Source organism: Cupressus sempervirens, chromosome 7, assembly GCF_028749045.1.
Source record: "Cupressus sempervirens isolate cs-2001-9-10 chromosome 7, ASM2874904v1, whole genome shotgun sequence".
NCBI classification, from domain to species: Eukaryota; Viridiplantae; Streptophyta; class Pinopsida; order Cupressales; family Cupressaceae; genus Cupressus; species Cupressus sempervirens.
Window position 1 is genome coordinate 89,779,099 of NC_143124.1, and position 17,106 is coordinate 89,796,204.

Genomic DNA, 17,106 nt, shown 5'->3' on the forward strand with positions numbered 1-17,106 from the left:
CACCAAGAGCTATGTTATTTTAGAATGATGTATCAAAGATCTTTTGGAGAGAAGTAGTCAATACAATAGTATAAACACTAAATAGAGTGTAGATTAGGAAAGGTATGGAAAAAACTCCCCATGAATTATGGTTTGGTCATTCACCATCAATCAAGTACTTCAAGATATTTGGAAGAAAATGTTACTATTAGTCTCAGATTGGTTTTGACATTTGAGTGTCAACGCACTTAACCAAATTCTCAAGTTAATGTTGAGTATAATATAGAAGTTGAGCTACAATGTATGCCGAGCTAGAGAATTCAACAGGTGTCAAGTGAACTTCAAGTGCCAAGAAATCTTTAGGTGCCAAGTGAAGTTCAAGTGCCAAGAAAAATATAGGTGTTGAGTCACTATAGATGTCAAGTGAAACATAATTGCTATAGGAGCTGAGTGAACCAGTTATTCTATATGTGTCGAGCATTAGCAACTAGTGTGTGTCAAGTAAAATAGAATCGACATATGAGTTTGTGCCTTCACAAACTCATATGTAAATCATTTTTGGAGCTAACATAGGATGAATCAGGAAGGATCTTGAAGATAAGAATAAATATTTCACATTGACTATGCAATCAGCATGCAACCAATAAGAAAAATGGAAAAGGCATGCAACCAATAGGAAAAGTGTAAGAAATGAGTGAGAAATAAAGATTTAACATTGATTGTAGATGCATAAATAATCCTAAGTCTTCGAAATATTTAAAAGGAGGATGAAACCCAATTGAATGTGTGGAAGAGAGATGTATATGGGTGAACTATAGAAAAATTCATAAGGGTAAGAGACTTAGTGGAGAACAGAGTAGCATAGTAGAATCTAGTTATTGAAGAATAGAGTATCAAAACCACGTAGAGTGACATATTTGATTGAGCAAGGATCAGAGTGATAGAGAAGAGCAAGGACCTGGAATAAAAAATTGAAGATTACAAAGCTAATAGGTCAAAGGTTTTCTAATACTCTAGCAATTGTATTAGATATGGAAATCCTATGGACTTAGGTTGGCCTAGTAGCCATTTGTAAATCCTTTAATAGGGTGGCATTTCAAGTGAATGTACAAAAGTCCTTTAACCAAGCCTACTTTTAGAGGGGTAGTGAAATCCTTTAACCAGGACACTTTTGATAGAGTGTAAAATTCTTTATCAGGATAGGCCTTTCATAGGGTAGACCATTTGAAGTAGTCAAACATTATAACCTTGAACAGTTACACATTACTACAGATATTTTGTGGGTGTCATCCCCACCCTAGTTTTACCTTCTCATTTTGGAGGGTTTTTGGGTTACCAAATTTGTGTGTTGTCTATTTTCATGCATGTATTTACTTTCAAGTTCATTAGATAGATTGGATGCATGTGAATGGTTTTAGTTAAAAGAATTTAAAAGGGTTAAACTTAGTTACTTCTAATTCACCCCCCCTCCCCTGCCCCCCTCTTTCAGAAGTAAATCTTCCTACTTTTTAATTCCATAAATTGGTATTAGAGCCAAGTTCTCTCAAGGAGGAGCCTCATAGCTTGGAGAAAAGATCTAGAAATGGAAGTCTACAAACTTGGGAAGATCATAGAGAATCAGGCAATTGACATACAACTTGCTTTACATTTTTTGGAAGAAGCTAGAGGAGAACCGAGAAAATTGTTAAAAAGAAGAAAAGAGATTGCCATAGCTGAAAATGACACATAGTACAAGGAGATTGACACCTCAAATCTATTCTCAAATGAAGATTCCAAAGAGTTTGATGCAGCAATAGCATACTTGATGGAGAAGAATAGAGCTCAAGCAGAAGAAATTAGAATACTCAAGCTTGAACAAGAATCACAAGCCATGATGCTTTTTGAAGTAATTGAACAAAAGAAAAGAGTCATTGAAGACAAGGCTATGATAGAAGAAGACAAGAGAAACCTTGTCAATAGACTAGAAGAAAAATCAATTGAGCTTGCAAGAATCTCAAACATGCAACTAGATGCTCTATGTCAGATGATGAATGCACATCATGAACTAAATGTCAAGGATATTGAGATCTCTACACTAAAGATGCAAAATGACCAACTACAAAATGATTTGAAAAGAGAAAAGGAGATTGTAAAAATCTTTAAAAAACCCAATGAGGCCATCAAGTACTTTGATAAGCTACTAAAATCACCAAGGGCTAGCAATGATACTTTAGGACTTGGTAACATCAACACTAAACAAGGAGAATCCTCCAAGACTATAGAAGCAAGGAATAACAAAGGTAAGAACACTAAACCTACTCATCATTTTTGTGGTAAAAAGGGACATACTTCTAATGTATGTAGAAGTAAGAATTCCCATTAGCATGATAAGCCTAAGAATGCAAGTTATTTTCATAAGTGCAAAAAGCAAGGACATCAAGCACATAACTACAGGACTAGGACTATTACATCAAATTAGGCAACAAGGGAAGATAACCATGGTCATCACTACAATTGGGACTATAACACCAGGTATAGTTGTCACTACTATTAGGAATATGGACACATTCCTAAAAATTGCATAAGGACACATTTTAGGGGAAGTTACAATAGATGGTTGAGCCAAACCACATGTTTCAATTTCTTGAAGATTGGTCATATTAGTAGGAATTCCCCAAAAAAGTCAAGTGCACCCAACTTAAAGAATGAGAAAGGTAAAGAGAAGGTAGATGTTGAACACATCAAAGGACCAATGAACAAGACATGGAAGAAGAAAGATGAGTGTAGCACATCAAATGAAGGGACCACTTCACCTAACAGGTCAACTGGTCACACTTCATCAAACTAAGCAAAAGAAGGCACAAGGGATTGATTTACAAAGTTTCATCATGCATCAGTTCCTAGATAAGAAAGTATTGAAAAAGAATAGATCAGCATAAATAAATATACAAAGTTAAAATTTCAAGATTATATAAGTGTCACTGAGTTTCCCTCAGATGCCGAGTAAAAATCCAATACAACCTGAGTTGATTGCCAAAGATCAGTAGGAGCCAAGTTAGTAGAGGAAGCTGAGAGAAGAAGAAAGCTCAATTGAAGCCAAGTAAGAAATACTCTTATGGAAGCTGAGTGGGGGAAAGATAGTGGAAACAAGTAATGTAGAATCCTTCAATAGCTGAGAGGATAGTTGTAAATGTACTGAGCATTAAATGTGATGAAAATAGGGTATAATATCGTATTTTCATTCATTTTTCTTCATCGATAACATAGAGAAAAGATGAGAAAGAGTGCAAAATGAATCCAAGGAAAATAATCCAATGTATATGAAGATTCCAATAGCATTCAAGCATGATTTCATTGATTATAAGGTATTTACAATTGTGCTAAGCTACATAGTTTTGTGTTTTCATTGTGTTGAAACCCTAGTTTATGAAAAATGGTATCTAGATCAAGAAAAAATCAGGAGAAGGATACATTTGAACTTCAATTAGTGTCTAAGGAGGTTAGGCAACCTAATTTTCTCCCAATCCCAAAGGTTGCATACAAAAATGATCCCGTTGGAGCCTTTTCCATTATACCCCCAAAAGTTGTAATGGTCCAAGATGTAAGAAAATGCTATAGCCTGCAAGATAGGAGCCATAGAAGATATGGAAATGAGGGAATCATATGAGAAATTGTGTGATAATGGAGTATTGAAGGATGAATACAAAATTTTTGAGAGGAAGGGTTGAATGCATGCCCTAAATTTCCCTGTAGCGTTTAAGAAAGAATGGATTGGACTAGTTTTGAGCTGAGTGCATGATGGTAGTTTATGGTTGGAAGATCACCCCATCAAGATCACTAAGAGGATAGTTCATAGAGTGATAGGGTACCCAACCCTAGATCAGCCAAAGACCCTTAGAAGTGATTCTAAGGAGGTAATTGAGAAGAACACAAGTGCAAAATGGAATAAAAGAGGGATGAAAATTGATACCATCCAAGACCCTCTAGTTGACTTTGCAGTAAGGGTCATTTCATTGCACACAAATTCTACCAGTCTAGCAGACTCAAAAATGTACCTTTTATAGTAGTGGATGTAGGATATAACCTAGCAAAGAAGGATCACACATATGATCTTGCAGAGTTGCAACTAAAACAGATCAATGAAAATCTGGTAGCCATCAGAAGAACAAAGAGAGTACAATGTAAATTTGGTACAATTTTGATATGTATTTTCTCTTATGTGCATAATGAATTCCCTTCTTTTGGTAAAGTGGCATGGAAGAATGATAGGTCTATCATAGCTCAAGTCAATGAATATATAGAGTAGATGGGAGTAAATTTTGAAACTTTGATGACTAGTTATTTTAAAGATTTCAAGAAATCAATGAAGTAGAGGCTTAGAATTCCAGTTTCTTTGGTAGAGAAACATGTAAATGAAGTTTGTTTTCTTGTAGATATTGATTACACATATATTCAAGCATCCATACCAAGAGTGAGATGGTTGAGACCTCTTGGATATGAGATAAATATATATGAAGCATCTGGAGCAATAACTATTTTATTAATAGAGGAAATTGACAAGGATGCACCACATTTTGGAACATATGATGTGGTGCAATCCAAAGTAGATATGGAGTTGAAGATTGCCTCCACTTTAAAGAAGAAATACAAGCTTGTAAAGAAGTTGAAAGCAAAGTTTGGAGAAGGCACTGCAAAAGAAGCAGAAGAAGAAGGTGAAGATGCCAAGGGAGATGAAGAGGAGAAAGATCAAAGGCCACTTGCCCTAACCCAAGGCATGGGAGAAGATGTAGATGAAGAAGAAGGTGCTAAGTAGGAAGCTCAAAAGGCCAAACCATAGAAAAAGAAATCTTAGAAGCATCCAGTTTCCACACCCAAAGGGAAGAAGAAGAAACCTGCAAAGCCAAGCCCAGCCAAAACCAACTACAAGGGTTGAAACCAAGGCAACTAAATAAGGGGCAAAGGACCAAAAAAAACAAAAGGCAACCAAACAAGAGGGGCCTACAGAGAAAAAAAAGAGAAATAAGTATGTTGCACCTCCAAAATCAGATGAGGAGAGAACAAAGTATGATTAAGAACAATTTAAAATGGTAAGCCATTCTACCACATCTAAATTAGAAAACATTTGCAATAATATTAGAGATAATACAGACTTGTCTAGTCTAAAGACCATAGAATTCAATAATTTGTCAAAAGAACAAAAAAACATAGTGAAAGAGTCCATATACACTATGATGGCTATGTTCAAGACTACCCCACTTGAACTAGACATCTCAATGCCAAAGGAGCTAAGCTCATTAGTAGAGAATAAGTGGCATTATTGTCTTAAGATGAAGAAAGAAATTAGGGATTCTACATTGGCTCATGTAATTCTAGACCTTACTAAAGGTCAAATAACAAAGGCTAATAAGAAGCATGGGAGAAAATTTATTCCCAAATATAGAGTTTTCAATATTTTACAAAATCAAATTAAAGATGTTGTCCAAAAGTCCACACAAATGTGGAAATTAATATATGGTTTGACAACTATAAAAGAAGGACAAGTAAGACCTATTTGAGGGTAGGAATGATGAAGAAGAAGAGAATGAGAAAGAGGAAGAAGGTGAACAAGAAAAGAATGAAGGAGAAAAAGAAATAGAAAAAGAGATAGTGGAGGAGACACAGGTTGAAAAGGTAATAGGTGAAGAGCACTAGGAAGAATAGAGTGTCCAAGACACTCAACTACCACCACCAAGTCCTCCACACATAGCACCTATAGTTACAGTCATCGTAAAGGATGTTAATGACATGTATGCTCAAAAAATTAGTACTTTAACTACAAAGGATCTCAAGAAGATCCTTCACCAATCAACATTTTAGGCACAACTTTGCACAAATCCAATTTTGGTGAGTGTTGATGAGCTATAGAAAGTTGTAGCAGAAATAACAAGGGAGAAGGAAACCACACAAGAACAATCTACAAAACGTCCCATAGCTACAATAGAGCAACCTAAAGAGAAAGAGGTACAAGACACAATTGCTAAGGTTGATCCTACAATAAAGGTGATAGCAACTACTGAGGAACAAATAAGGCAAGATGTTCCTATAGCACAAACCCAAGGTGCACCTCCACAAATTGTCATCATTGATCAAGGTAGTAGAGGAGAGGAGAAAGAATTGGAGAAAATCCCTAAGGAGCAGGAGGCAATACAAACATTGGTAAATTTTCCTACCTCAGGGACTCCTTAGAAGAAGTTGAGCACTAATGCAATGCCATTATAGATATCAACACTAGGCTTGAGCACTACTAAGGCTGCAAGGATACTTCACTATGGAGACCCTACACTTGATGAAGAAATAGTCATACCAAGCTATGACTCAAGAACCATGAACCTGCAACAGATAAATGAAGTGTAAGAGGCACTAGAAAGGAGAAAGAGGTAAGAGATACTTAGAAATGAGTATAAGTAGAAGCAAGCATTAGTAGAAATCAAAGAAATATTTCTTGATGCCTTTAGCTTGCAAGTACCTGATAAAACTTAGCCCATAATGGAGCAACTATCCAATATTATGGACTAGGTATAGAATGAAGACCTAGAAACCAATGCTAAATAATTGGAATGGTTAGAAAAGAAATTTTAGATGAAAGAGAATGAGCAGATATCAAGTGAAATTGCACCTTCACAATTGGAATTAGTGAAGAAGATTAAAAAAGTGAAAAAGGTACTTGATAATGTATTCTCATTGTACACCAAATTGTGTGATTCATCTTATTTCACACAAGAAACAAGCCAAAGAATAATGAGCTTGGAGTGAAATCTAAAGATTTCTAGCACTCAATTGCCAAAATATCTAGCTCACAGTGAGAAGCATTTTGCAGCAATGCTTCATACACAAAAAGAGTTAGTTGTGTTGATAGTAGAGGAGGCCAATATTAAGGCCAAGTTGATGCAAATTCAATTGTCCATAACTCCACATCTAGATGTACTTCATAAGGAGAAATCCTATGCAAAAAATGTACTAAAGAAAGATCCAAATCTTTCTACCTTAGAAGGCCTTGTTCATCTTGCAGCAATGACAACAATCCAACATAAGTCATTGGAGATAGCTTTAGACAATTAGGATGCTTCTCTCAAGATGATTATGGAGGTAAATAAATTTTTTTTGGCAAAGTATACTATTAATCCCTAGGACCCTTTGACATAAGTGTTAAAAAGGGGGAGAATAAAAATATTCATTCATTATTTATTGCATCTAATAAAAGATTTCAATAAGAATTGTTACATAATACATTCTTTTATGGAAGTAATAAAGAATATCCAAATGGGGAGATAGTCAATTTCACATTTTGAGGAAGTAATAAAGCCAAAAGGATGCAAAACTGCAAGGAGATGTGAAAAGGGAATAGGTACAGAGTACAGGATTCAGAAATAGGGTACATAGATACAGTAAAGGTAGATAAGGAAAAAGGTGTTAGATATATCAACATGAGACATATTCAACATGAGAATTTTGGTTATAGGAATGGAAATGGCACATTAGCTCAGAGGGAGTTACAAGATTTTGAGGTATACAAAATTTTGAATAAGTTTTTGAAGTCTTGTACATATATTGAATAGAATATGTAGTGTACTCATAGAGATTAGATTCATAATATTTAGTTAAGTGTTTTTGTCAATCATGTCAAAGGGGGAGATTGTTAGTCTCAGATTGGTTTTGACATTTGAGTTTCAATACACTTAACCAAATTCTCAAGTTAATGCTGAGTATAATATAGAAACTGAGCTATAGTGTATGCCAAGCCAGAGAATTCAATAGGTGCCAAGTGAACTTTAGGTGCCAAGAAATCTTTAGGTGTCGAGTGAAGTTCAAGTGTTGAGAAAAATATAGGTGCCGAGTCACTACAGATGTTGAGTGAAATAGAATTGCTATAGGAGTTGAGTGAACCAATTTTTCTATATGTGCCAAGCATCAACAACTAGTATGTGTCAAGTAAAATAGAATCAATGTATGAGTTTGTGCCTTCACAAAATTAGACATAAATTATTTTTGGAGCTAACATAGGATGAATCTCGAAGGATCTTGAAGATAAGAATGAATCTTTCACATTACATATGCAACCAGCATGCATCCAATAAGAAAAATGGAAAAGGCATGCAACCAATAGGAAAAGTGCAAGAAATGAGCGAGAAATAAAGATTTAATATTGATCGTAGATTCATACCCAATCCTAAGTCTTCAAAATATTTAAAAGGAGGATGAAATCCCATTGAATGTGTAGGAGAGAGAAGTATATGGGTGAACTATAGTGTAACTCATAAGGGTAAGAGACTTAGTGGAGAATAGAGTAGCATAGCAGAATCCAGTTATTGAAGAGCATAGTATCAGAACCACACAAAGTGACATATTAGATAAATCAAGGATCAGAGTGACAAAGTAGAGCAAGAATCTAGAATCAGCAATTGAAGATTGCAAAGCTAACAGGTGAAAGGATTTCTAATACTCTTTAGAAATTGTATTAGATATGGAAATCCTATGGACTTAGGTTGGCCTAGTAGCCATTTGTAAATCTTTTAACAGGGTGGAATTCCAAGTGAATGTAAAAAAGTCCTTTAACCAGGCCTACTTTTAGTAGGCTAGTGAAATCCTTTAACCAAGTCACTTTTGATAGAGTGTAAAAGTCTTTAACATGATGAGCCTTTCATTGGACAAACCATTGGAATTGGTCAAACATTGTAACCTTGAACAGTTACACATTTTTGTAGTGATATTTTGTGGGTGTCATCCCCACCCCAGTTCTACCTTCTCATTTTGGAGGGTTTTTGGGTTACCAAATTTGTGTGTTTTCTATTTTCATGCATGTCTTTACTTTCAAGCTCATTAGATAGATTGGATGCATGTGAATGGTTTTGGTTAAAAGAATTTAAAAGGGTTAAAGTTAGATACTTCTAATTCACCCCCCATCTGAAAAGTAAATCTTCCTACTTGTTAATTCCTATAGTTACATTAGAATAGATGATGATATTGGTAAATTTTATCCAAGGAGTGATGAAGGTATATTTCTTGGTTATTTATTGAAATGTAAAGCTTACAGATGTTTCAACTATAGAAGAAAAATTATAGTAGAGGGCGTAAATGTTAAATTTGATGAAAAGTTCGATACCAAGGAAAAGATAATGAACTATAACTCTGATGGAGATGATTACTCTGGAAAGGTTAACAAAAGTAATGAGTTACTTTTCAAGACTAACAATGACTTGTAGAATAATGTGCAAATTGAAGATGTGAGAGGAGAATAGAATGTAGTACCTAAAATAAGAATTGAAGTAGCAACTCCTACCCCAAATAAGAACTTGATAATAAATCATCCTAGGGATAAGATAATAGGGAATAAAGAAAGAGGAGTAATGAAAAGGAGTAGAATTAATGAAGAACTATGTTTGATATCTTAAGTAGAACCAAGAAGCACAAATGAAGCAATCAAAGATGACCACTAGATAAAAGCAATGGAGGAAGAACTCTAGCAGATAATCAAGAATGACACATGGGAATTGGTTCCTTGACCAAAGGATAAAAATGTGATTGGTATGAAATGGGTATTCAGAAATAAAATGAATGAACATGGAGAAGTGATAAGAAACAAAGCAAGACTTGCATGCAAAGGTTATTCTAAGCAAGAAGGAACTGATTATGATGAGAAATATGCACCTATAGCAAGAATGGAAGCAGTCATAATGTTCCTAGCATATGCAACAAACAAGAGTTTTAAGGTATATTAGATGGATGTTAAGTCAACGTTCTTAAATTGAGAACTTGAAGAAGAAGTTTACATTAAGAAACTAGAGGGTTTTCCTTTGGTAGAAGAAAAGGATATGGTCTGCAAACTAAAGAAAGAATTGCATGGATTAAAACAAGCATCAAGAACCTGGTATGCAAGGTTGTACAAATACTTAGCAAATCTTAGATTTACTAAAGGAACAATAGATGGTAACTTGTACTTGAAGAAAATAAAAGATGGGTTGCTAATAATCATTGTACTTGTTGATGACATCATTTTTGGTGGAAATGATCAAGCCAGTAACAAATTCTCAAAAGACATGAAGAATGAGTTTGAAATGAGCATGATAGGTGAAATGAAATTTTTCTTGGGATTGTAGATTGTTTAGAACAAAGAAGTTATCTTTATTTCTCAAACCAAGTATTTAAAAGATTTACTAAAAAGATTTGGTTCGGAAAGTTATAGACCTATTGCAATTCCTATGGTAACTGATCATAAATTATCTAGCAAAAATGAGATGCCTACTATTGAACAAAAGAAGTACAAATCTATGATTGGAGGATTGTAGTATCTGACTCATAGTAGACCAGATATAGCCAATGTAGTTGGGATTGTGGCAAGATTTCAAGTTGATTCTAAGGAATATCACTATGCAGCAATAAAAAGAATATTCAAATATCTAAAAGGAACATCAAATTATGGTATTTGGTATTATAAAAATAGTGACTTTACTCTTTGCACTTATATAGGTGCTAATTAGGTAGGAGATAGGGATGACAATAAAAGCACTAGCGGAGGAGCATTTTTTCTTGGAGGAAGATTAGTTTCTTGGCTTAGCAAGAAGCAAGATTGTACCACACGAAGTAATATAGAGGTAGAGTATGTTGCAGTAGCAAATAATTATAATCAAGTCATATGGATGAAGTATCATTTACTATGATAACACAAGTACAATCAACATGTCTCAGAATCCTATTTTGCATTCTAAGACTAAGACCATTGCTATAAAATATCATGTACTAAAAGAAAAAGTTGTAGAGAAAGAAATAAGATTGGAATACATCAGCACTAAGGAACAAATTGTAGACATTTTCACAAAAACCTTACCAATGGACACATTTGTATACTTGAGAGGTATGCTTGGGGCTATGCCCCTACCTAGCTCAAAATATAAGATGCAAAAATGCATCACTCCAGGGTACACATCATCATTGTTATATTGGATTGAATGTTGATGCTTCCTTAGTGGGGGAGTATCTATAATGAATAGAGTCAATCAAGACTCTTGGTAATAGATAATTACTATACAATAGTATCTTTAGATACTCATGTTATTTAGTTATATGCAAAGATCATAAAGCAATAGATTGGCTTATGGTCATGCTAATAGGTTGTTATGTGTTCAATTTGTGTACTACCTTTGACATTAATGTCAATGGGAGAGAGAGAGTGATATGAAAAACATTAGAAAGAACTTGCACTATGGGGGAGTAGTGTTGAAGGACTTACATAAACCAGGATTTGATTGATGAAGAAAACTTATTGGTATTCTTGGAACTAAAACTTTTTCATCTATTTTGTCATCAATTCCAAAGGGGGAGATTGTTAGCATCAATGCTGATGCTATGAGAAAACATTGAATAATAGTATTATGACTTTATTTGTTATTGAACACCACATAGTAAGATTGACAAAGCAACATACTAATATTTATGTATTGAGGACATCACATTGTGCATTTTCCCATATGTAGTTAACAACATATAATACAACATGTATCTAACATATGATCAAGTGCATAGAACTTGAATCGACAACATACAAAAGATATTGATGATTTATTGAGAACCATAGGAAAATAGAGTATTGAGAAAACAATTTTTGTTGTATGATAAATATAACATATTGCACTTGGAATGAAGGGTTGTGTAGTTAATTGGAGGAAGTACACTAAAAACTTTCTACATCAGCAAGTGTGCAAGTACAAAAGTTGTACATGTGAAAGTTTGGAAGCAACTGTGAGCTACAACATTAACTAAATGTGTATTTCATTTAATTAAATATGGAGCTGACTCAAATGAATTTTAAGTGTATGGAGATGACTCAAAAGATTAATAATTGAGTATGATATAAAGGAAATATTTTTTCCAAGTCTTGGAGACCATCATTGTGATCGAGAAGTAGAGGTGACTTGCGAATTGTGAAGTAGAAGAGCAGAGTAATTTGCTAATGTGTGTAAGTGACTTTAAGGGTTACTAATGAATTCCAAATATGTTTGTATGATTTGAAGGTGAAGGAGTCTGATGTACTAGACAAAGGAAGAGATCTATTATTCTAAAAGGAATAGTACCAAGATCAATTGGATAGTGGGTTCATTGATTTGATCCTGAAGTTGTTTGGATAATGGGTTTAGCTACCTTCTTCAACTCCTAATAGGGTTGGAATCTCCTAATAAAGATTTAAAGTCTCGTAATAGGGACTCTTTGTACTAAGCATTGTAACAGACTCCTAACAGTGTCTATCCTCTAAAAAGGAATATTTAGATTAGTACATTATTCTGTGGACATCATTCCCACTGGAGTTTTCCCTCTAATGAAGGGTTTCCCTAGTCAACATATCTAGTGTATGTGTGTATGTGCATTTCTTTATGATTGATGTTTACTTTCGTTGATAAAGTAAGAATTGTTTAAGTTTGATACATAATTGATTCACCCCCCCTCCCCCCTCTTAGTTATATTGGTGAACTATTACTTCTAAAAAAAACATGATATATAATCTTACTTTTCAATCACCTATGTTTCCAACTTCAGCCAACCATATCAATAAGGATCTACAACAACCCATGAAATGTTTCCAACAATTGATTTATAAACCAGTACAAAAGGAATGTCTCATCACTTAACTTCTCCAAATTACATAAAATTACACACTATGAAACTTATACTGAATATTTCCTTGCAAGTAACTATATACAATTCACTTTTACATCACAATGAAATAACCATGGAGACTTGATATCACAACACATTGAGATGACATGGAAAATTGGTCTTTCTCTTTACATACTTAATTTATTCAACATTTTGAAGGGTGAAACCCTAATACAATCAAGAAATCCATCTTCACATACTTGCATACACACACAAACTAGGAACTGTGGAGGCTCACATCACATCTTAGGCTTCTATGAAGCCACCAACCGAGTAGGGGAAACAAGTTCAAATGGGATACACATAAACAACACTTTCTAATGCATAAAACATATCACATAACACAAAACAATCCCTCCCATGGCTTATGCATTGATTCATCATTGAAACCATTGAACATAAGGTGAAGTCATGCTTTCAAAAGGGAGACTTGTCATATCATCACATATCTACAATAAATAATTTTAATGCCCTTTCAGGCCTTTCAAAAATATCCTCTAATATGCTACCATTAACTATAGCATCCTTGAATACCCATACTCCATAATCTTCCTTTCGATACCATCATTTCCCTTATCACCCCCAAAGTAAGATATGAATGAATATGTCATACAATGGAGCCCATACTCCAAGGTTCTCAACTATTTCAAGCCCAACTAAACCCTTCACCCTGGACTTATTTTCCCTTCCCAAAGGGTGAGTGAAGCCCTCACACCCATAAAAACACTTGATATTCAAATCAAAACCAAAAGGATCAAGAAAGAAAAACAAGAAAAATTACATGAAAGCAATACACATTCTCACTGTCACAACACAACATCAAAATCTAGAATACTTGTAGATTCATTATGTTATGCTAAAAGAAAGAACATGGTTTTGCAATACCAGCCTTGGTCCAAGATAAAGGAAATGATAGATGTTGTAGAGCTCCCTTAATCTCCATCCAAACCCTAACTATCTCTAAAGTTAGAGAGTGGGTGAACACCCCACTAGTTTGTCCAAGACTCTCTAAAAAGGCCTTTCCCACTAACCTTTTTAGCAAAACAACCAAGCCACTTCCTCTTACAAACTTTTCTCCCCCTAATTTTTCTATATTTTACTTAGTGAAAACATGGGAGAGCACACATGTGACAAGTCCACTTTCGAATTGGTGGAGTAATGCATGGGTAAAGGGGCCAGCTAGGCTGTCTAGTCACTATCATGGTCAAAATTAGGTCCCTAACATGTTATATTATCACATGGGTAGCTCATTTTCACATAACAGACACTTTGGAACCACCTAATGACCCCCCAAAACCCTATTCAAGTCCAAATTCAAATTTCCTTTGATTGTGACTCACCCTACCCCTTGTAAAGTGGGTTTACTTACTTATTAACAAGGTAATTAGTTTTAGAGTAAAATGCCACCATGACCAAAACCCTAGATGACATGTCATTGTACACAAAATCCACAAGTGTCAAGTGACACACAAAAGAACATTCCACATCACCATGACATGTCCCTAATGCATCCTTATGATTAAACATTTCCACATACAAGAAAACTTACATTTATGAAGAAAAATAATTTCACAATGAGGCTTTTGAATCTTCAAAAGATTCACCTTGGTTAAATTGTATTCACATAGGTTTAGATCTTATTTCCCCCAAAAATTTCCATAGTTCCACTTCCTGCACATTAAACTCGAGCATCAATAGTCCAAGGAGATCATATAAATATATATCATAAATGCATATAATTTCAAATGTTACATAATCTTATTAACATAATTCAATTAAATTTCCTTTCCTAATAATTTCAAATAAATCATTTCAAAATATCAAAATATCAAGATCTACATATCATAAACCATCGTAATCAAATCAACATTTACATGCATATCACATTAAATCATAAATCATCATTATCAAATTAACATTTATCTACATATCACATTAAATCATAAACCATCATAATCAAATTAACATTTACTTGCATACCACATTAAGTCATAAATCATTTTAATGATCATATCATAATCTAATTCTATCATGTCATAAAGTTGCATCCTTATGTGTTTGATCATTCCATTCACAATATCAGGTTCATAGTACATGTCATAGATGCAAAACACTATTCTAAATGTCAAAATCAATAGATACAATAAGCCATTGTCCTTCTAAGTCTTGAATATTGTCAAAATACCCAAATCCTAAATATCAAAATACAAGTAACATAAACCCCCCACTTAAACATTACGATTTCACATTATAAGCATTTCTACAATTCAACTTCTATCAAAGCAGTTGAAAAAAAAGATAGAGTGTGAACAAAATCATTAATTATATCATTTAGGTTTTAATGCGTAGAGATAAGTGTGGATCATCAAATTGTAGATATTAAGATAACATAACCCCATAGTTTCAAAAGTTTATCAAAACATCAAATTAGAAGAGTCATAATGAAAATATGTCATCTATAATTTGATAGGTTAGGTAAGGCCTCACAATAGATGAGATATAAGTAGGAACATAACAATATAATGATTGAGATAGCTTCTTTCCTAACTAATGTTGAATTTGATGATACCAAGATTTGTGCTACAACAAAGGAAATGTGGGATAAACTTTCACTTGTTTGTGGATGAGATCGACATGTACAAAGGAAAAGGTTAATAGTTGTAGGGGAATATTTGATTAGATGAGAATGCAACAAGGTGAAAATATTGTACTATATAGTTTCAGAATCAAGGAAGTGGTAAGTTCTATCAAAGGCGTTGGTTAGACCATGAATGAAGATGATATGCTAAACACAATCCTTGGAAATATTTTAAAATTTCTAATACCCTAAAATTTGATGATTTTAATAGTGGTATTCTATGTGAGAAATTTTGTAGGAAAAGATCACATGGATCTACATTAGGAATTTTCTTGAACACACAAAGTAGACATAGATCAAATGAGAGATGAACCAATTCTATAAATTGTTGGAAATCAAGAGTAAAATCAAAGGGAAAGACATATCAATCTAGAGCACCAAGAGATTGTTGATACTATGGAAAACTTGGTCATGTGAAGAAAGATTATTCTATTTTTAGTTCTAATACCCTAAAATTTGATGATTTTATTATTGTTATTCTGAGTGAGAAAAATTGAAGGAAAAACTTATATAGATCTACATTATGAAGTGTCTTGAACACACAAAGTAGACATAGATAAAATGAGAGAGGAAAGAATTCTAGAAATTGTGAGAAATCAAGAGGAAAATCAAAGGAAAGAGGTCTCAATCTACATGACAAAGAGATTATTAGTGTTGTGATGTGGAGCCTAATAAATCTCAGAGGTTAATTTTTCCCTAGTTTTTTTGACACAATTCTGCCCCCCAAATTCTTACTATGGGGGTTTGGGGATAGTACCCTAGGTGTGCTCCATGTCATAGTACATGGTGGGGTCAATAGGCAATGCCCTTATGTGGGTTTTCAGTGGCAACAATCCTAAAGCCAAAAATGAATTGACTATTATAAAGGCATCATCTGTTATTTTTCTATTGGATGACTTATTCTAGCCCTAAATTTGTAAGGAAAAAAGCTTATATAAAATGGCTTAGGGTTAGAAATTTCATATAAATAGATAATAATAATATTGAACTTGGTATTGGTGGACATAGGCTAGGGATTACGTGAACCACATTAAGTCCTTGTTTCTTGTGTTGTCTTCTATGTGATTTATTATTTTTTGATATTCATTATGTTTACATGTAACTATTATTTCTATCTATGGTCAATCCTAATAGTTGGTACTATGGGAAAATGATTCATATGAAGAAATATTATTGGTCTTAGAAGAATATTGAAGGAGAAAAACAAGAAGGAAAAATTAGGAAAATATGGTAATTAATAAATATGAAGAGGATACTCTACTTCTTTCCTTAGAAAATGTTACTAATTCATGGGTTCTAGATTTAGGGGTTTCATTTCATGTTTCTCCACATAGAAGTTATTTTATTGATTATGTCCAAGGATATTTTGGCTTGGTTAATCTAGAAGATAATGAAACTTATCATATTGTTGGAAGTGGAAGAATTAATAATATACGATAATATCCAGATTGTAATTTATATTATCAATAGTTCATCCGAACATGTAAAAAACAATATATATATTATATAGCAAGTGCTTATCTATTAATCTTATAATAAGAGATAAAAATATAATACATTATATATAGCAAGTGCTTATCTATTAATCTTATAATAAGAGATAAAAATATAATACATAAAAGGAAATATAAGAAATGATATCACAAGGTCAAATTTTGATAGCCCTTTTTATTGCTGTTACTTTTATAATAATGATTTTAGCTTTCAGATTAGGTAGAGCACTGTATTCGTCATAATTTAGTCAATTAATTCCTTATCTAGGAAAGACAATGGCCTGGCCAGATACTGGCCGGGCTAGAAAAAGCGAAAAATTGTTTGAAATGGAA